Source organism: Phasianus colchicus, chromosome 14 (assembly GCF_987193195.1).
Source record: "Phasianus colchicus chromosome 14, bPhaCol1.hap1.1, whole genome shotgun sequence".
Classification (NCBI taxonomy): domain Eukaryota; kingdom Metazoa; phylum Chordata; class Aves; order Galliformes; family Phasianidae; genus Phasianus; species Phasianus colchicus.
In genome coordinates, this window is record NC_143449.1 from 640,664 (window position 1) to 663,864 (window position 23,201).

The following is a 23,201-nucleotide window of genomic DNA, read 5'->3' on the forward strand; positions in this document are numbered from 1 at the left end:
AAGACTACCGTTGCTCTCCAGTACAAGATATTCTTTCCCACCGCTTCCCACTTTTCTCCCCCAGCTATGTCATTTCCTCCCAGAAATGCCACTTTTCCCTTGGAAATTTCACCTTCTCTTCCAAAAAGAGGAGATTTGCTCCCAGAAATACCCCTTCTCTTACAACTGCCACACGCTTTCTCCCCAAAAAGCCTCCATGACAATGCCAAATGGGACACTTGCAGCCAAGAAGAGGACACCTTCTCTCAGAAAGACCACTTTTCTCCCCAAGAGAGGAGATTTTCTCCCAATTGGATGACATTTGCTGTAAGAAAGACCTGTTTTCTTCCCTTCAAGAGGACACTGTCTTTCCCACTGAGGACATTTTCTCCCAGAAGTGCCGCTACTCTTTGAAACACCTCCATTTCCTCCCAAATCTACTCCATGACACGCCTCAGGATGACACTTACTCCCCGATTTGGGGCATTTTCTCCCAGAAATACCACTTCTCTCCAAAGGGATGGCCTTTTCCCTCTCTAGCATCAGTTTCCTCACCAATACCTGGCATTTTCTCCCAGAAACACCAGCTTTCTCACACATACATCACCTTCCCCCCCCCCACATCAGACCTCTTCTCCCAGAAATACCAGGACTCTGCTGAATATTTCCCATTTCCTCCGGAACATACAGCATTACACTCCGCAAGAGGACAGTTTCTTTCAGAAATGTGGCATTTTATCGCAGATACACCATTTTTATGCCCAGTAGAGCTCCTTTTCTCCCAGAAATAGCACTGCTCTTAGGAAGAGCTCCCATTTTCTAACCAAAAGGCTGCTTTACACTCCTCAAGATCACACTTACCCCCATCAAGATGGCAGTGTCACAGAAATACCAGCTTCTGCCCCCAAAATGGGACTTTGGCTCTCCAAAACAAGACATTTTCTCCCAGAAATACCAGGACTCTTAGAAATACCTCACGTTTCATCTCAAGAATACTGCTTTCCACTCCTCAAGATCACACTGACCCCCATCACAATGGCCTTTTCTCCCACATACACCAGCTTTCTCCCAAATACACGACATTTTCTCCCACATACACCCGTTTTCTCCCAAAGATGGGACATATTCTCCCAGAAATGCCAGCTTCTTCTTTAAAAAACGGCCTTTTTTTCCCCAAAATACCAGCTTTCTCACAAACACCTCTCATTTTCCAAGCAAGTCTGCTACTATCTCCCAGAAACAGCCGGTTTCCGAGAAATACCTGACGTTTGCTCTCCCAAATACCACTCGACACTCCTCCAGAGGACATTGTCTCCCCTATTTACCACGTTTTCTCCCCAAGAGACCACTTGGCACACCAAAAAGACCGCCGTTGCTCTCCAGTACAAGATATTCTTTCCCACCGGTTCCCACTTTTCTCCCCCAGCTATGTCATTTCCTCCCAGAAATGCCACTTTTCCCTTGGAAATTTCACCTTCTCTTCCAAAAAGAGGAGATTTGCTCCCAGAAATACCCCTTCTCTTACAACTGCCACACGCTTTCTCCCCAAAAAGCCTCCATGACAATGCCAAATGGGACACTTGCAGCCAAGAAGAGGACACCTTCTCTCAGAAAGACCACTTTTCTCCCCAAGAGAGGAGATTTTCTCCCAATTGGATGACATTTGCTGTAAGAAAGACCTGTTTTCTTCCCTTCAAGAGGACACTGTCTTTCCCACTGAGGACATTTTCTCCCAGAAGTGCCGCTATTCTTTGAAACACCTCCATTTCCTCCCAAATCTACTCCATGACACGCCTCAGGATGACACTTACTCCCCGATTTGGGGCATTTTCTCCCAGAAATACCACTTCTCTCCCAAAGGGATGGCCTTTTCCCTCTCTAGCATCAGTTTCCTCACCAATACCTGGCATTTTCTCCCAGAAACACCAGCTTTCTCACACATACATCACCTTCCCCCCCCCACATCAGATGTTCCCTCCCAGAAATATTTCATTTGATCACAGATATACTCATTCCAGGCAATAGCAGGTTTCATAAAAATATTATAATTTCTCCATGAAGTTCGTTAGCAAGATGACACTTTCACCGTAAATAGGAGATGTTGTCTCAGAAATGCATGCTTCACCCTTACAGAACGGCATCTTCTCCCCAGATTAAGACATTATCTCCCCCAAATACATTTCTCCAATCCAATGGCATTATCTCTACGGAGAGTTTGCAATTGCTGCCCGTTAAGTCACTTTTCTCCCCGAATACCACTTTCAGACTTCATCAGCGGTCTTGTCTTTCTCTCTCGCATGCCGAGAAAGAGCGACTTCAGCCGGATGCTTTTCTCGGACGAGCGGCTTCTTCTGCGCACATCGCAAAGGAGCGGTTCTGTCTTCTCCTTGTGTCCATGCATTCTGCACTACGCTTCTCTCTCATTCTTTTGCCTTTCCTTTTATTCCTAGCGACATTTCGTCTTTGTGTGTGAGGACGTTCCAGAATGTCGAGAGATGTGGTTTCTTTCCTGCGGAGAAAAAAAACCCTGTTTTCAGGCAATGCAGTATTCTGAATTCGCACGTTCCCTGAAAACAGGGGGTTTTTTCTCCGCAGGAAAGAATCCACATCTCTCGACTTTCTGTAACGTCCTCCCTGAAAGCACAACGTGTGTCGCTCCAGGAACTTCTAGCTGCCTTATTAGAAGGGCTTTTCCCCTCTAATCTGTTCGTCACAGAATGCTGAAGTGTAGCATCGGAAAAACGCACAAAAACGAAATGTCGCTAGGAATAAAAGGAAAGGCATAAGAATGAGAGAGAAGCGTAGTGCAGAATGCATGGACACAAGAAGACAGAACCGCTCCTTTGCGATGTGCGCAGAAGAAGCCGCTCGTCCGAGAAAAGCATCCGGCTGAAGTCGCTCTTTCTCGGCATGCGAGAGAGACGAGACCGCTGCTGAAGGCAGAAAGCGGCATTCGGGGAGAACCGCGATTTCCCGGCCAGCAAATGCAAACTCTCCGAAGCGGTTAACAGAGAGGGGCGCTTTACACGTGCGTGAGCGAAATATCGAAATTGCTATGCCGAGAACGTGTGAATTCTGCATAATGCATTGCCTGAAAACAGGGGGTTTTTTCTCCGGAGGAAAGAATCCACATCTCTTGACTTTCTGTAACGTCCTCTCTGAAAGCACAACGTGTGTCGATCCTGGAACTTCTAGCTGCCTTATTAGAAGGGCTTTTCCCCTCTACTCTGTTCGTCACAGAATGCTGAAGTGTAGCATCGGAAAAACGCACAAAAACGAAATGTCGCTAGGAATAAAAGGAAAGGCATAAGAATGAGAGAGAAGCGTAGTGCAGAATGCATGGACACAAGGAGAAGACAGAACCGCTCCTTTGCGATGTGCGCAGAAGAAGCCGCTCGTCCGAGAAAAGCATCCGGCTGAAGTCGCTCTTTCTCGGCATGCGAGAGAGACGAGACCGCTGCTGAAGGCAGAAAGAGGCATTCGGGGAGAACCGCGATTTCTCGGCCAGCAACTGCAAACTCTCCGAAGCGGTTAACAGAGAGTGGCGCTGTCCACCCATGAGAGCGAAATAGCGTAGTTGCTATGCCGAGAACGTGCGATTTCAGAATACTGCATTTCCTGAACACAAGGGGCTTTTTTCTCCGCAGAAAAGAATCCACATCTCTCGACTTTCTGTAACGTCCTCCCTGAAAGCTCAACGTGTGTCTCTCCTGGAACTTCGAGCTGCCTTATTGGAGGGGTTTTTCCCTTCTAATCTGTTCGTCACAGAATGCTGAAGTGTAGCATCGGAAAAACAGAGAAAAACGAAATGTCCCTAGGAATCAAGGGTTAAGAATGAGAGAGAAGCGTAGTGCAGAATGCATGGACACAAGGAGAAGACAGAACCGCTCCTTTGCGATGTGCGCAGAAGAAGCCGCTCGTCCGAGAAAAGCATCCGGCTGAAGTCGCTCTTTCTCGGCATGCGAGAGAGACGAGACCGCTGCTGAAGGCAGAAAGAGGCATTCGGGGAGAACCGCGATTTCTCGGCCAGCAACTGCAAACTCTCCGAAGCGGTTAACAGAGAGTGGCGCTGTCCACCCATGAGAGCGAAATAGCGTAGTTGCTATGCCGAGAACGTGCGATTTCAGAATACTGCATTTCCTGAACACAAGGGGCTTTTTTCTCCGCAGAAAAGAATCCACATCTCTCGACTTTCTGTAACGTCCTCCCTGAAAGCTCAACGTGTGTCTCTCCTGGAACTTCGAGCTGCCTTATTGGAGGGGTTTTTCCCTTCTAATCTGTTCGTCACAGAATGCTGAAGTGTAGCATCGGAAAAACAGAGAAAAACGAAATGTCCCTAGGAATCAAGGGTTAAGAATGAGAGAGAAGCGTAGTGCAGAATGCATGGACACAAGGAGAAGACAGAACCGCTCCTTTGCGATGTGCGCAGAAGAAGCCGCTCGTCCGAGAAAAGCATCCGGCTGAAGTCGCCCTTTCTCGGCATCCGAGATAGAAAGACAAGACCGCTGATGAAGTCTGAAAGTGGTATTCGGGGAGAAAAGCGATTTAACGGGCAGCAACTGCAAATTCTCAGTAGAGATAATGTCCTTGGATTGGAGAAATGTGGTATTTCGGGGAGGTAATGTCCTAATTTGGGGAGAAGATGCCGTTCTGTGAGGGGGAAGCATGCATTTCTGAGAGTAAATCTCTTATTTACGGTGAAAGTGTCATCTTGCTAACGAACTTCACGGAGAAATTATGAGATATTTTTACGAAACCGAGTATTCCCTGGAAAGAGTATATCTGTGATCAAATGCCATATTTCTGGGAGGGAACATGTGATGTGAGGGGGGGAAGGTGATGTATGTGTGAGAAAGCTGGTGTTTCTGGGAGAAAATGCCAGGTATTGGTGAGGAAACAGATGCTAGAGAGGGAAAAGGCCATCCCTTTGGGAGAGAAGTGGTATTTCTGGAAGCTTCTGCCCCCAAAATGGGACTTTGGCTCTCCAAAACAAGACATTTTCTCCCAGAAATACCAGGACTCTTAGAAATACCTCACGTTTCATCTCAAGAATACTGCTTTCCACTCCTCAAGATCACACTGACCCCCATCACAATGGCCTTTTCTCCCACATACACCAGCTTTCTCCCAAATACACGACATTTTCTCCCACATACACCCGTTTTCTCCCAAAGATGGGACATATTCTCCCAGAAATGCCAGCTTATTCTTTAAAAAACGGCCTTTTTTCCCCAAAATACCAGCTTTCTCACAAACACCTCTCATTTTCCAACCAAGTCTGCTACTATCTCCCAGAAACAGCCGGTTTCCGAGAAATACCTGACGTTTGCTCTCCCAAATACCACTCGACACTCCTCCAGAGGACATTGTCTCCCCTATTTACCACGTTTTCTCCCCAAGAGACCACTTGGCACTCCAAAAAGACTACCGTTGCTCTCCAGTACAAGATATTCTTTCCCACCGCTTCCCACTTTTCTCCCCCAGCTATGTCATTTCCTCCCAGAAATGCCACTTTTCCCTTGGAAATTTCACCTTCTCTTCCAAAAAGAGGAGATTTGCTCCCAGAAATACCCCTTCTCTTACAACTGCCACACGCTTTCTCCCCAAAAAGCCTCCATGACAATGCCAAATGGGACACTTGCAGCCAAGAAGAGGACACCTTCTCTCAGAAAGACCACTTTTCTCCCCAAGAGAGGAGATTTTCTCCCAATTGGATGACATTTGCTGTAAGAAAGACCTGTTTTCTTCCCTTCAAGAGGACACTGTCTTTCCCACTGAGGACATTTTCTCCCAGAAGTGCCGCTACTCTTTGAAACACCTCCATTTCCTCCCAAATCTACTCCATGACACGCCTCAGGATGACACTTACTCCCCGATTTGGGGCATTTTCTCCCAGAAATACCACTTCTCTCCAAAGGGATGGCCTTTTCCCTCTCTAGCATCAGTTTCCTCACCAATACCTGGCATTTTCTCCCAGAAACACCAGCTTTCTCACACATACATCACCTTCCCCCCCCCCACATCAGACCTCTTCTCCCAGAAATACCAGGACTCTGCTGAATATTTCCCATTTCCTCCGGAACATACAGCATTACACTCCGCAAGAGGACAGTTTCTTTCAGAAATGTGGCATTTTATCGCAGATACACCATTTTTATGCCCAGTAGAGCTCCTTTTCTCCCAGAAATAGCACTGCTCTTAGGAAGAGCTCCCATTTTCTAACCAAAAGGCTGCTTTACACTCCTCAAGATCACACTTACCCCCATCAAGATGGCAGTGTCACAGAAATACCAGCTTCTGCCCCCAAAATGGGACTTTGGCTCTCCAAAACAAGACATTTTCTCCCAGAAATACCAGGACTCTTAGAAATACCTCACGTTTCATCTCAAGAATACTGCTTTCCACTCCTCAAGATCACACTGACCCCCATCACAATGGCCTTTTCTCCCACATACACCAGCTTTCTCCCAAATACACGACATTTTCTCCCACATACACCCGTTTTCTCCCAAAGATGGGACATATTCTCCCAGAAATGCCAGCTTCTTCTTTAAAAAACGGCCTTTTTTTCCCCAAAATACCAGCTTTCTCACAAACACCTCTCATTTTCCAAGCAAGTCTGCTACTATCTCCCAGAAACAGCCGGTTTCCGAGAAATACCTGACGTTTGCTCTCCCAAATACCACTCGACACTCCTCCAGAGGACATTGTCTCCCCTATTTACCACGTTTTCTCCCCAAGAGACCACTTGGCACACCAAAAAGACCGCCGTTGCTCTCCAGTACAAGATATTCTTTCCCACCGGTTCCCACTTTTCTCCCCCAGCTATGTCATTTCCTCCCAGAAATGCCACTTTTCCCTTGGAAATTTCACCTTCTCTTCCAAAAAGAGGAGATTTGCTCCCAGAAATACCCCTTCTCTTACAACTGCCACACGCTTTCTCCCCAAAAAGCCTCCATGACAATGCCAAATGGGACACTTGCAGCCAAGAAGAGGACACCTTCTCTCAGAAAGACCACTTTTCTCCCCAAGAGAGGAGATTTTCTCCCAATTGGATGACATTTGCTGTAAGAAAGACCTGTTTTCTTCCCTTCAAGAGGACACTGTCTTTCCCACTGAGGACATTTTCTCCCAGAAGTGCCGCTATTCTTTGAAACACCTCCATTTCCTCCCAAATCTACTCCATGACACGCCTCAGGATGACACTTACTCCCCGATTTGGGGCATTTTCTCCCAGAAATACCACTTCTCTCCCAAAGGGATGGCCTTTTCCCTCTCTAGCATCAGTTTCCTCACCAATACCTGGCATTTTCTCCCAGAAACACCAGCTTTCTCACACATACATCACCTTCCCCCCCCCACATCAGATGTTCCCTCCCAGAAATATTTCATTTGATCACAGATATACTCATTCCAGGCAATAGCAGGTTTCATAAAAATATTATAATTTCTCCATGAAGTTCGTTAGCAAGATGACACTTTCACCGTAAATAGGAGATGTTGTCTCAGAAATGCATGCTTCACCCTTACAGAACGGCATCTTCTCCCCAGATTAAGACATTATCTCCCCCAAATACATTTCTCCAATCCAATGGCATTATCTCTACGGAGAGTTTGCAATTGCTGCCCGTTAAGTCACTTTTCTCCCCGAATACCACTTTCAGACTTCATCAGCGGTCTTGTCTTTCTCTCTCGCATGCCGAGAAAGAGCGACTTCAGCCGGATGCTTTTCTCGGACGAGCGGCTTCTTCTGCGCACATCGCAAAGGAGCGGTTCTGTCTTCTCCTTGTGTCCATGCATTCTGCACTACGCTTCTCTCTCATTCTTTTGCCTTTCCTTTTATTCCTAGCGACATTTCGTCTTTGTGTGTGAGGACGTTCCAGAATGTCGAGAGATGTGGTTTCTTTCCTGCGGAGAAAAAAAACCCTGTTTTCAGGCAATGCAGTATTCTGAATTCGCACGTTCCCTGAAAACAGGGGGTTTTTTCTCCGCAGGAAAGAATCCACATCTCTCGACTTTCTGTAACGTCCTCCCTGAAAGCACAACGTGTGTCGCTCCAGGAACTTCTAGCTGCCTTATTAGAAGGGCTTTTCCCCTCTAATCTGTTCGTCACAGAATGCTGAAGTGTAGCATCGGAAAAACGCACAAAAACGAAATGTCGCTAGGAATAAAAGGAAAGGCATAAGAATGAGAGAGAAGCGTAGTGCAGAATGCATGGACACAAGAAGACAGAACCGCTCCTTTGCGATGTGCGCAGAAGAAGCCGCTCGTCCGAGAAAAGCATCCGGCTGAAGTCGCTCTTTCTCGGCATGCGAGAGAGACGAGACCGCTGCTGAAGGCAGAAAGCGGCATTCGGGGAGAACCGCGATTTCCCGGCCAGCAACTGCAAACTCTCCGAAGCGGTTAACAGAGAGTGGCGCTTTACACGTGCGTGAGCGAAATATCGAAATTGCTATGCCGAGAACGTGTGAATTCTGCATAATGCATTGCCTGAAAACAGGGGGTTTTTTCTCCGGAGGAAAGAATCCACATCTCTCGACTTTCTGTAACGTCCTCTCTGAAAGCACAACGTGTGTCGATCCTGGAACTTCTAGCTGCCTTATTAGAAGGGCTTTTCCCCTCTACTCTGTTCGTCACAGAATGCTGAAGTGTAGCATCGGAAAAACGCACAAAAACGAAATGTCGCTAGGAATAAAAGGAAAGGCATAAGAATGAGAGAGAAGCGTAGTGCAGAATGCATGGACACAAGGAGAAGACAGAACCGCTCCTTTGCGATGTGCGCAGAAGAAGCCGCTCGTCCGAGAAAAGCATCCGGCTGAAGTCGCTCTTTCTCGGCATGCGAGAGAGACGAGACCGCTGCTGAAGGCAGAAAGAGGCATTCGGGGAGAACCGCGATTTCTCGGCCAGCAACTGCAAACTCTCCGAAGCGGTTAACAGAGAGTGGCGCTGTCCACCCATGAGAGCGAAATAGCGTAGTTGCTATGCCGAGAACGTGCGATTTCAGAATACTGCATTTCCTGAACACAAGGGGCTTTTTTCTCCGCAGAAAAGAATCCACATCTCTCGACTTTCTGTAACGTCCTCCCTGAAAGCTCAACGTGTGTCTCTCCTGGAACTTCGAGCTGCCTTATTGGAGGGGTTTTTCCCTTCTAATCTGTTCGTCACAGAATGCTGAAGTGTAGCATCGGAAAAACAGAGAAAAACGAAATGTCCCTAGGAATCAAGGGTTAAGAATGAGAGAGAAGCGTAGTGCAGAATGCATGGACACAAGGAGAAGACAGAACCGCTCCTTTGCGATGTGCGCAGAAGAAGCCGCTCGTCCGAGAAAAGCATCCGGCTGAAGTCGCTCTTTCTCGGCATGCGAGAGAGACGAGACCGCTGCTGAAGGCAGAAAGAGGCATTCGGGGAGAACCGCGATTTCTCGGCCAGCAACTGCAAACTCTCCGAAGCGGTTAACAGAGAGTGGCGCTGTCCACCCATGAGAGCGAAATAGCGTAGTTGCTATGCCGAGAACGTGCGATTTCAGAATACTGCATTTCCTGAACACAAGGGGCTTTTTTCTCCGCAGAAAAGAATCCACATCTCTCGACTTTCTGTAACGTCCTCCCTGAAAGCTCAACGTGTGTCTCTCCTGGAACTTCGAGCTGCCTTATTGGAGGGGTTTTTCCCTTCTAATCTGTTCGTCACAGAATGCTGAAGTGTAGCATCGGAAAAACAGAGAAAAACGAAATGTCCCTAGGAATCAAGGGTTAAGAATGAGAGAGAAGCGTAGTGCAGAATGCATGGACACAAGGAGAAGACAGAACCGCTCCTTTGCGATGTGCGCAGAAGAAGCCGCTCGTCCGAGAAAAGCATCCGGCTGAAGTCGCCCTTTCTCGGCATCCGAGATAGAAAGACAAGACCGCTGATGAAGTCTGAAAGTGGTATTCGGGGAGAAAAGCGATTTAACGGGCAGCAACTGCAAATTCTCAGTAGAGATAATGTCCTTGGATTGGAGAAATGTGGTATTTCGGGGAGGTAATGTCCTAATTTGGGGAGAAGATGCCGTTCTGTGAGGGGGAAGCATGCATTTCTGAGAGTAAATCTCTTATTTACGGTGAAAGTGTCATCTTGCTAAGGAACTTCACGGAGAAATTATGAGATATTTTTACGAAACCGAGTATTCCCTGGAAAGAGTATATCTGTGATCAAATGCCATATTTCTGGGAGGGAACATGTGATGTGAGGGGGGGAAGGTGATGTATGTGTGAGAAAGCTGGTGTTTCTGGGACAAAATGCCAGGTATTGGTGAGGAAACAGATGCTAGAGAGGGAAAAGGCCATCCCTTTGGGAGAGAAGTGGTATTTCTGGAAGCTTCTGCCCCCAAAATGGGACTTTGGCTCTCCAAAACAAGACATTTTCTCCCAGAAATACCAGGACTCTTAGAAATACCTCACGTTTCATCTCAAGAATACTGCTTTCCACTCCTCAAGATCACACTGACCCCCATCACAATGGCCTTTTCTCCCACATACACCAGCTTTCTCCCAAATACACGACATTTTCTCCCACATACACCCGTTTTCTCCCAAAGATGGGACATATTCTCCCAGAAATGCCAGCTTATTCTTTAAAAAACGGCCTTTTTTCCCCAAAATACCAGCTTTCTCACAAACACCTCTCATTTTCCAACCAAGTCTGCTACTATCTCCCAGAAACAGCCGGTTTCCGAGAAATACCTGACGTTTGCTCTCCCAAATACCACTCGACACTCCTCCAGAGGACATTGTCTCCCCTATTTACCACGTTTTCTCCCCAAGAGACCACTTGGCACTCCAAAAAGACTACCGTTGCTCTCCAGTACAAGATATTCTTTCCCACCGCTTCCCACTTTTCTCCCCCAGCTATGTCATTTCCCCCCAGAAATGCCACTTTTCCCTTGGAAATTTCACCTTCTCTTCCAAAAAGAGGAGATTTGCTCCCAGAAATACCCCTTCTCTTACAACTGCCACACGCTTTCTCCCCAAAAAGCCTCCATGACAATGCCAAATGGGACACTTGCAGCCAAGAAGAGGACACCTTCTCTCAGAAAGACCACTTTTCTCCCCAAGAGAGGAGATTTTCTCCCAATTGGATGACATTTGCTGTAAGAAAGACCTCTTTTCTTCCCTCAAGAGGACATTGTCTTTCCCACTGAGGACATTTTCTCCCAGAAGTGCCGCTACTCTGTGAAACACCTCCATTTCCTCCCAAATCTACTCCATGACACGCCTCAGGATGACACTTACTCCCCGATTTGGGGCATTTTCTCCCAGAAATACCACTTCTCTCCCAAAGGGATGGCCTTTTCCCTCTCTAGCATCTGTTTCCTCACCAATACCTGGCATTTTCTCCCAGAAACACCAGCTTTCTCACACATACATCACCTTCCCCCCCCCACATCAGACCTCTTCTCCCAGAAATACCAGGACTCTGCTGAATATTTCCCATTCCCTCCGGAACATACAGCATTACACTCCGCAAGAGGACAGTTTCTTTCAGAAATGTGGCATTTTATCGCAGATACACCATTTTTATGCCCAGTAGAGCTCCTTTTCTCCCAGAAATAGCACTGCTCTTAGGAAGAGCTCCCATTTTCTAACCAAAAGGCTGCTTTACACTCCTCAAGATCACACTTACCCCCATCAAGATGGCAGTGTCACAGAAATACCAGCTTCTGCCCCCAAAATGGGACTTTGGCTCTCCAAAACAAGACATTTTCTCCCAGAAATACCAGGACTCTTAGAAATACCTCACGTTTCATCTCAAGAATACTGCTTTCCACTCCTCAAGATCACACTGACCCCCATCACAATGGCCTTTTCTCCCACATACACCAGCTTTCTCCCAAATACACAACATTTTCTCCCACATACACCCGTTTTCTCCCAAAGATGGGACATATTCTCCCAGAAATGCCAGCTTCTTCTTTAAAAAACGGCCTTTTTTTCCCCAAAATACCAGCTTTCTCACAAACACCTCTCATTTTCCAAGCAAGTCTGCTACTATCTCCCAGAAACAGCCGGTTTCCGAGAAATACCTGACGTTTGCTCTCCCAAATACCACTCGACACTCCTCCAGAGGACATTGTCTCCCCTATTTACCACGTTTTCTCCCCAAGAGACCACTTGGCACACCAAAAAGACCACCGTTGCTCTCCAGTACAAGATATTCTTTCCCACCGCTTCCCACTTTTCTCCCCCAGCTATGTCATTTCCTCCCAGAAATGCCACTTTTCCCTTGGAAATTTCACCTTCTCTTCCAAAAAGAGGAGATTTGCTCCCAGAAATACCCCTTCTCTTACAACTGCCACACGCTTTCTCCCCAAAAAGCCTCCATGACAATGCCAAATGGGACACTTGCAGCCAAGAAGAGGACACCTTCTCTCAGAAAGACCACTTTTCTCCCCAAGAGAGGAGATTTTCTCCCAAATGGATGACATTTGCTGTAAGAAAGACCTGTTTTCTTCCCTTCAAGAGGACACTGTCTTTCCCACTGAGGACATTTTCTCCCAGAAGTGCCGCTACTCTTTGAAACACCTCCATTTCCTCCCAAATCTACTCCATGACACGCCTCAGGATGACACTTACTCCCCGATTTGGGGCATTTTCTCCCAGAAATACCACTTCTCTCCCAAAGGGATGGCCTTTTCCCTCTCTAGCATCAGTTTCCTCACCAATACCTGGCATTTTCTCCCAGAAACACCAGCTTTCTCACACATACATCACCTTCCCCCCCCCCACATCAGACCTCTTCTCCCAGAAATACCAGGACTCTGCTGAATATTTCCCATTTCCTCCGGAACATACAGCATTACACTCCGCAAGAGGACAGTTTCTTTCAGAAATGTGGCATTTTATCGCAGATACACCATTTTTATGCCCAGTAGAGCTCCTTTTCTCCCAGAAATAGCACTGCTCTTAGGAAGAGCTCCCATTTTCTAACCAAAAGGCTGCTTTACACTCCTCAAGATCACACTTACCCCCATCAAGATGGCAGTGTCACAGAAATACCAGCTTCTGCCCCCAAAATGGGACTTTGGCTCTCCAAAACAAGACATTTTCTCCCAGAAATACCAGGACTCTTAGAAATACCTCACGTTTCATCTCAAGAATACTGCTTTCCACTCCTCAAGATCACACTGACCCCCATCACAATGGCCTTTTCTCCCACATACACCAGCTTTCTCCCAAATACACGACATTTTCTCCCACATACACCCGTTTTCTCCCAAAGATGGGACATATTCTCCCAGAAATGCCAGCTTCTTCTTTAAAAAACGGCCTTTTTTTCCCCAAAATACCAGCTTTCTCACAAACACCTCTCATTTTCCAAGCAAGTCTGCTACTATCTCCCAGAAACAGCCGGTTTCCGAGAAATACCTGACGTTTGCTCTCCCAAATACCACTCGACACTCCTCCAGAGGACATTGTCTCCCCTATTTACCACGTTTTCTCCCCAAGAGACCACTTGGCACACCAAAAAGACCACCGTTGCTCTCCAGTACAAGATATTCTTTCCCACCGCTTCCCACTTTTCTCCCCCAGCTATGTCATTTCCTCCCAGAAATGCCACTTTTCCCTTGGAAATTTCACCTTCTCTTCCAAAAAGAGGAGATTTGCTCCCAGAAATACCCCTTCTCTTACAACTGCCACACGCTTTCTCCCCAAAAAGCCTCCATGACAATGCCAAATGGGACACTTGCAGCCAAGAAGAGGACACCTTCTCTCAGAAAGACCACTTTTCTCCCCAAGAGAGGAGATTTTCTCCCAAATGGATGACATTTGCTGTAAGAAAGACCTGTTTTCTTCCCTTCAAGAGGACACTGTCTTTCCCACTGAGGACATTTTCTCCCAGAAGTGCCGCTACTCTTTGAAACACCTCCATTTCCTCCCAAATCTACTCCATGACACGCCTCAGGATGACACTTACTCCCCGATTTGGGGCATTTTCTCCCAGAAATACCACTTCTCTCCAAAGGGATGGCCTTTTCCCTCTCTAGCATCAGTTTCCTCACCAATACCTGGCATTTTCTCCCAGAAACACCAGCTTTCTCACACATACATCACCTTCCCCCCCCCCACATCAGACCTCTTCTCCCAGAAATACCAGGACTCTGCTGAATATTTCCCATTTCCTCCGGAACATACAGCATTACACTCCGCAAGAGGACAGTTTCTTTCAGAAATGTGGCATTTTATCGCAGATACACCATTTTTATGCCCAGTAGAGCTCCTTTTCTCCCAGAAATAGCACTGCTCTTAGGAAGAGCTCCCATTTTCTAACCAAAAGGCTGCTTTACACTCCTCAAGATCACACTTACCCCCATCAAGATGGCAGTGTCACAGAAATACCAGCTTCTGCCCCCAAAATGGGACTTTGGCTCTCCAAAACAAGACATTTTCTCCCAGAAATACCAGGACTCTTAGAAATACCTCACGTTTCATCTCAAGAATACTGCTTTCCACTCCTCAAGATCACACTGACCCCCATCACAATGGCCTTTTCTCCCACATACACCAGCTTTCTCCCAAATACACGACATTTTCTCCCACATACACCCGTTTTCTCCCAAAGATGGGACATATTCTCCCAGAAATGCCAGCTTATTCTTTAAAAAACGGCCTTTTTTCCCCAAAATACCAGCTTTCTCACAAACACCTGTCATTTTCCAACCAAGTCTGCTACTATCTCCCAGAAACAGCCGGTTTCCGAGAAATACCTGACGTTTGCTCTCCCAAATACCACTCGACACTCCTCCAGAGGACATTGTCTCCCCTATTTACCACGTTTTCTCCCCAAGAGACCATTGCACACCAAAAAGACTGCCGTTGCTCTCCAGTACAAGATATTCTTTCCCACCGCTTCCCACTTTTCTCCCCCAGCTATGTCATTTCCTCCCAGAAATGCCACTTTTCCCTTGGAAATTTCACCTTCTCTTCCAAAAAGAGGAGATTTGCTCCCAGAAATACCCCTTCTCTTACAACTGCCACACGCTTTCTCCCCAAAAAGCCTCCATGACAATGCCAAATGGGACACTTGCAGCCAAGAAGAGGACACCTTCTCTCAGAAAGACCACTTTTCTCCCCAAGAGAGGAGATTTTCTCCCAAATGGATGACATTTGCTGTAAGAAAGACCTCTTTTCTTCCCTCAAGAGGACATTGTCTTTCCCACTGAGGACATTTTCTCCCAGAAGTGCCGCTACTCTTTGAAACACCTCCATTTCCTCCCAAATCTACTCCATGACACGCCTCAGGATGACACTTACTCCCCGATTTGGGGCATTTTCTCCCAGAAATACCACTTCTCTCCAAAGGGATGGCCTTTTCCCTCTCTAGCATCAGTTTCCTCACCAATACCTGGCATTTTCTCCCAGAAACACCAGCTTTCTCACACATACATCACCTTCCCCCCCCCCCACATCAGACCTCTTCTCCCAGAAATACCAGGACTCTGCTGAATATTTCCCATTTCCTCCGGAACATACAGCATTACACTCCGCAAGAGGACAGTTTCTTTCAGAAATGTGGCATTTTATCGCAGATACACCATTTTTATGCCCAGTAGAGCTCCTTTTCTCCCAGAAATAGCACTGCTCTTAGGAAGAGCTCCCATTTTCTAACCAAAAGGCTGCTTTACACTCCTCAAGATCACACTTACCCCCATCAAGATGGCAGTGTCACAGAAATACCAGCTTCTGCCCCCAAAATGGGACTTTGGCTCTCCAAAACAAGACATTTTCTCCCAGAAATACCAGGACTCTTAGAAATACCTCACGTTTCATCTCAAGAATACTGCTTTCCACTCCTCAAGATCACACTGACCCCCATCACAATGGCCTTTTCTCCCACATACACCAGCTTTCTCCCAAATACACAACATTTTCTCCCACATACACCCGTTTTCTCCCAAAGATGGGACATATTCTCCCAGAAATGCCAGCTTCTTCTTTAAAAAACGGCCTTTTTTTCCCCAAAATACCAGCTTTCTCACAAACACCTCTCATTTTCCAAGCAAGTCTGCTACTATCTCCCAGAAACAGCCGGTTTCCGAGAAATACCTGACGTTTGCTCTCCCAAATACCACTCGACACTCCTCCAGAGGACATTGTCTCCCCTATTTACCACGTTTTCTCCCCAAGAGACCACTTGGCACACCAAAAAGACCACCGTTGCTCTCCAGTACAAGATATTCTTTCCCACCGCTTCCCACTTTTCTCCCCCAGCTATGTCATTTCCTCCCAGAAATGCCACTTTTCCCTTGGAAATTTCACCTTCTCTTCCAAAAAGAGGAGATTTGCTCCCAGAAATACCCCTTCTCTTACAACTGCCACACGCTTTCTCCCCAAAAAGCCTCCATGACAATGCCAAATGGGACACTTGCAGCCAAGAAGAGGACACCTTCTCTCAGAAAGACCACTTTTCTCCCCAAGAGAGGAGATTTTCTCCCAATTGGATGACATTTGCTGTAAGAAAGACCTGTTTTCTTCCCTTCAAGAGGACATTGTCTTTCCCACTGAGGACATTTTCTCCCAGAAGTGCCGCTACTCTTTGAAACACCTCCATTTCCTCCCAAATCTACTCCATGACACGCCTCAGGATGACACTTACTCCCCGATTTGGGGCATTTTCTCCCAGAAATACCACTTCTCTCCAAAGGGATGGCCTTTTCCCTCTCTAGCATCAGTTTCCTCACCAATACCTGGCATTTTCTCCCAGAAACACCAGCTTTCTCACACATACATCACCTTCCCCCCCCCCACATCAGACCTCTTCTCCCAGAAATACCAGGACTCTGCTGAATATTTCCCATTTCCTCTGGAACATACAGCATTACACTCCGCAAGAGGACAGTTTCTTTCAGAAATGTGGCATTTTATCGCAGATACACCATTTTTATGCCCAGTAGAGCTCCTTTTCTCCCAGAAATAGCACTGCTCTTAGGAAGAGCTCCCATTTTCTAACCAAAAGGCTGCTTTACACTCCTCAAGATCACACCCCCATCAAGATGGCAGTGTCACAGAAATACCAGCTTCTGCCCCCAAAATGGGACTTTGGCTCTCCAAAACAAGACATTTTCTCCCAGAAATACCAGGACTCTTAGAAATACCTCACGTTTCATCTCAAGAATACTGCTTTCCACTCCTCAAGATCACACTGACCCCCATCACAATGGCCTTTTCTCCCACATACACCAGCTTTCTCCCAAATACACAACATTTTCTCCCACATACACCCGTTTTCTCCCAAAGATGGGACATATTCTCCCAGAAATGCCAGCTTATTCTTTAAAAAACGGCCTTTTTTCCCCAAAATACCAGCTTTCTCACAAACACCTGTCATTTTCCAACCAAGTCTGCTACTATCTCCCAGAAACAGCCGGTTTCCGAGAAATACCTGACGTTTGCTCTCCCAAATACCACTCGACACTCCTCCAGAGGACATTGTCTCCCCTATTTACCACGTTTTCTCCCCAAGAGACCATTGCACACCAAAAAGACCGCCGTTGCTCTCCAGTACAAGATATTCTTTCCCACCGCTTCCCACTTTTCTCCCCCAGCTATGTCATTTCCTCCCAGAAATGCCACTTTTCCCTTGGAAATTTCACCTTCTCTTCCAAAAAGAGGAGATTTGCTCCCAGAAATACCCCTTCTCTTACAACTGCCACACGCTTTCTCCCCAAAAAGCCTCCATGACAATGCCAAATGGGACACTTGCAGCCAAGAAGAGGACACCTTCTCTCAGAAAGACCACTTTTCTCCCCAAGAGAGGAGATTTTCTCCCAAATGGATGACATTTGCTGTAAGAAAGACCTGTTTTCTTCCCTTCAAGAGGACATTGTCTTTCCCACTGAGGACATTTTCTCCCAGAAGTGCCGCTACTCTTTGAAACACCTCCATTTCCTCCCAAATCTACTCCATGACACGCCTCAGGATGACACTTACTCCCCGATTTGGGGCATTTTCTCCCAGAAATACCACTTCTCTCCAAAGGGATGGCCTTTTCCCTCTCTAGCATCAGTTTCCTCACCAATACCTGGCATTTTCTCCCAGAAACACCAGCTTTCTCACACATACATCACCTTCCCCCCCCCCACATCAGACCTCTTCTCCCAGAAATACCAGGACTCTGCTGAATATTTCCCATTTCCTCTGGAACATACAGCATTACACTCCGCAAGAGGACAGTTTCTTTCAGAAATGTGGCATTTTATCGCAGATACACCATTTTTATGCCCAGTAGAGCTCCTTTTCTCCCAGAAATAGCACTGCTCTTAGGAAGAGCTCCCATTTTCTAACCAAAAGGCTGCTTTACACTCCTCAAGATCACACTTACCCCCATCAAGATGGCAGTGTCACAGAAATACCAGCTTCTGCCCCCAAAATGGGACTTTGGCTCTCCAAAACAAGACATTTTCTCCCAGAAATACCAGGACTCTTAGAAATACCTCACGTTTCATCTCAAGAATACTGCTTTCCACTCCTCAAGATCACACTGACCCCCATCACAATGGCCTTTTCTCCCACATACACCAGCTTTCTCCCAAATACACGACATTTTCTCCCACATACACCCGTTTTCTCCCAAAGATGGGACATATTCTCCCAGAAATGCCAGCTTATTCTTTAAAAAACGGCCTTTTTTCCCCAAAATACCAGCTTTCTCACAAACACCTGTCATTTTCCAACCAAGTCTGCTACTATCTCCCAGAAACAGCCGGTTTCCGAGAAATACCTGACGTTTGCTCTCCCAAATACCACTCGACACTCCTCCAGAGGACATTGTCTCCCCTATTTACCACGTTTTCTCCCCAAGAGACCATTGCACACCAAAAAGACTGCCGTTGCTCTCCAGTACAAGATATTCTTTCCCACCGCTTCCCACTTTTCTCCCCCAGCTATGTCATTTCCTCCCAGAAATGCCACTTTTCCCTTGGAAATTTCACCTTCTCTTCCAAAAAGAGGAGATTTGCTCCCAGAAATACCCCTTCTCTTACAACTGCCACACGCTTTCTCCCCAAAAAGCCTCCATGACAATGCCAAATGGGACACTTGCAGCCAAGAAGAGGACACCTTCTCTCAGAAAGACCACTTTTCTCCCCAAGAGAGGAGATTTTCTCCCAATTGGATGACATTTGCTGTAAGAAAGACCTCTTTTCTTCCCTCAAGAGGACATTGTCTTTCCCACTGAGGACATTTTCTCCCAGAAGTGCCGCTACTCTTTGAAACACCTCCATTTCCTCCCAAATCTACTCCATGACACGCCTCAGGATGACACTTACTCCCCGATTTGGGGCATTTTCTCCCAGAAATACCACTTCTCTCCAAAGGGATGGCCTTTTCCCTCTCTAGCATCTGTTTCCTCACCAATACCTGGCATTTTCTCCCAGAAACACCAGCTTTCTCACACATACATCACCTTCCCCCCCCCACATCAGACCTCTTCTCCCAGAAATACCAGGACTCTGCTGAGTATTTCCCATTTCCTCCGGAACATACAGCATTACACTCCGCAAGAGGACAGTTTCTTTCAGAAATGTGGCATTTTATCGCAGATACACCATTTTTATGCCCAGTAGAGCTCCTTTTCTCCCAGAAATAGCACTGCTCTTAGGAAGAGCTCCCATTTTCTAACCAAAAGGCTGCTTTACACTCCTCAAGATCACACTTACCCCCATCAAGATGGCAGTGTCACAGAAATACCAGCTTCTGCCCCCAAAATGGGACTTTGGCTCTCCAAAACAAGACATTTTCTCCCAGAAATACCAGGACTCTTAGAAATACCTCACGTTTCATCTCAAGAATACTGCTTTCCACTCCTCAAGATCACACTGACCCCCATCACAATGGCCTTTTCTCCCACATACACCAGCTTTCTCCCAAATACACGACATTTTCTCCCACATACACCCGTTTTCTCCCAAAGATGGGACATATTCTCCCAGAAATGCCAGCTTCTTCTTTAAAAAACGGCCTTTTTTTCCCCAAAATACCAGCTTTCTCACAAACACCTCTCATTTTCCAACCAAGTCTGCTACTATCTCCCAGAAACAGCCGGTTTCCGAGAAATACCTGACGTTTGCTCTCCCAAATACCACTTGACACTCCTCCAGAGGACATTGTCTCCCCTATTTACCACGTTTTCTCCCCAAGAGACCACTTGGCACACCAAAAAGACCACCGTTGCTCTCCAGTACAAGATATTCTTTCCCACCGCTTCCCACTTTTCTCCCCCAGCTATGTCATTTCCTCCCAGAAATGCCACTTTTCCCTTGGAAATTTCACCTTCTCTTCCAAAAAGAGGAGATTTGCTCCCAGAAATACCCCTTCTCTTACAACTGCCACACGCTTTCTCCCCAAAAAGCCTCCATGACAATGCCAAATGGGACACTTGCAGCCAAGAAGAGGACACCTTCTCTCAGAAAGACCACTTTTCTCCCCAAGAGAGGAGATTTTCTCCCAATTGGATGACATTTGCTGTAAGAAAGACCTGTTTTCTTCCCTTCAAGAGGACATTGTCTTTCCCACTGAGGACATTTTCTCCCAGAAGTGCCGCTACTCTTTGAAACACCTCCATTTCCTCCCAAATCTACTCCATGACACGCCTCAGGATGACACTTACTCCCCGATTTGGGGCATTTTCTCCCAGAAATACCACTTCTCTCCAAAGGGATGGCCTTTTCCCTCTCTAGCATCAGTTTCCTCACCAATACCTGGCATTTTCTCCCAGAAACACCAGCTTTCTCACACATACATCACCTTCCCCCCCCCCACATCAGACCTCTTCTCCCAGAAATACCAGGACTCTGCTGAATATTTCCCATTTCCTCTGGAACATACAGCATTTCACTCCGCAAGAGGACAGTTTCTTTCAGAAATGTGGCATTTTATCGCAGATACACCATTTTTATGCCCAGTAGAGCTCCTTTTCTCCCAGAAATAGCACTGCTCTTAGGAAGAGCTCCCATTTTCTAACCAAAAGGCTGCTTTACACTCCTCAAGATCACACTTACCCCCATCAAGATGGCAGTGTCACAGAAATACCAGCTTCTGCCCCCAAAATGGGACTTTGGCTCTCCAAAACAAGACATTTTCTCCCAGAAATACCAGGACTCTTAGAAATACCTCACGTTTCATCTCAAGAATACTGCTTTCCACTCCTCAAGATCACACTGACCCCCATCACAATGGCCTTTTCTCCCACATACACCAGCTTTCTCCCAAATACACAACATTTTCTCCCACATACACCCGTTTTCTCCCAAAGATGGGACATATTCTCCCAGAAATGCCAGCTTCTTCTTTTAAAAACGGCCTTTTTTTCCCCAAAATACCAGCTTTCTCACAAACACCTCTCATTTTCCAAGCAAGTCTGCTACTATCTCCCAGAAACAGCCGGTTTCCGAGAAATACCTGACGTTTGCTCTCCCAAATACCACTCGACACTCCTCCAGAGGACATTGTCTCCCCTATTTACCACGTTTTCTCCCCAAGAGACCACTTGGCACACCAAAAAGACCACCGTTGCTCTCCAGTACAAGATATTCTTTCCCACCGCTTCCCACTTTTCTCCCCCAGCTATGTCATTTCCTCCCAGAAATGCCACTTTTCCCTTGGAAATTTCACCTTCTCTTCCAAAAAGAGGAGATTTGCTCCCAGAAATACCCCTTCTCTTACAACTGCCACACGCTTTCTCCCCAAAAAGCCTCCATGACAATGCCAAATGGGACACTTGAAGCCAAGAAGAGGACACCTTCTCTCAGAAAGACCACTTTTCTCCCCAAGAGAGGAGATTTTCTCCCAAATGGATGACATTTGCTGTAAGAAAGACCTGTTTTCTTCCCTTCAAGAGGACACTGTCTTTCCCACTGAGGACATTTTCTCCCAGAAGTGCCGCTACTCTTTGAAACATTTCCATTTCCTCCCAAATCTACTCCATGACACGCCTCAGGATGACACTTACTCCCCGATTTGGGGCATTTTCTCCCAGAAATACCACTTCTCTCCAAAGGGATGGCCTTTTCCCTCTCTAGCATCAGTTTCCTCACCAATACCTGGCATTTTCTCCCAGAAACACCAGCTTTCTCACACATACATCACCTTCCCCCCCCCCACATCAGACCTCTTCTCCCAGAAATACCAGGACTCTGCTGAATATTTCCCATTTCCTCTGGAACATACAGCATTACACTCCGCAAGAGGACAGTTTCTTTCAGAAATGTGGCATTTTATCGCAGATACACCATTTTTATGCCCAGTAGAGCTCCTTTTCTCCCAGAAATAGCACTGCTCTTAGGAAGAGCTCCCATTTTCTAACCAAAAGGCTGCTTTACACTCCTCAAGATCACACTTACCCCCATCAAGATGGCAGTGTCACAGAAATACCAGCTTCTGCCCCCAAAATGGGACTTTGGCTCTCCAAAACAAGACATTTTCTCCCAGAAATACCAGGACTCTTAGAAATACCTCACGTTTCATCTCAAGAATACTGCTTTCCACTCCTCAAGATCACACTGACCCCCATCACAATGGCCTTTTCTCCCACATACACCAGCTTTCTCCCAAATACACGACATTTTCTCCCACATACACCCGTTTTCTCCCAAAGATGGGACATATTCTCCCAGAAATGCCAGCTTATTCTTTAAAAAACGGCCTTTTTTCCCCAAAATACCAGCTTTCTCACAAACACCTGTCATTTTCCAACCAAGTCTGCTACTATCTCCCAGAAACAGCCGGTTTCCGAGAAATACCTGACGTTTGCTCTCCCAAATACCACTCGACACTCCTCCAGAGGACATTGTCTCCCCTATTTACCACGTTTTCTCCCCAAGAGACCATTGCACACCAAAAAGACTGCCGTTGCTCTCCAGTACAAGATATTCTTTCCCACCGCTTCCCACTTTTCTCCCCCAGCTATGTCATTTCCTCCCAGAAATGCCACTTTTCCCTTGGAAATTTCACCTTCTCTTCCAAAAAGAGGAGATTTGCTCCCAGAAATACCCCTTCTCTTACAACTGCCACACGCTTTCTCCCCAAAAAGCCTCCATGACAATGCCAAATGGGACACTTGCAGCCAAGAAGAGGACACCTTCTCTCAGAAAGACCACTTTTCTCCCCAAGAGAGGAGATTTTCTCCCAATTGGATGACATTTGCTGTAAGAAAGACCTCTTTTCTTCCCTCAAGAGGACATTGTCTTTCCC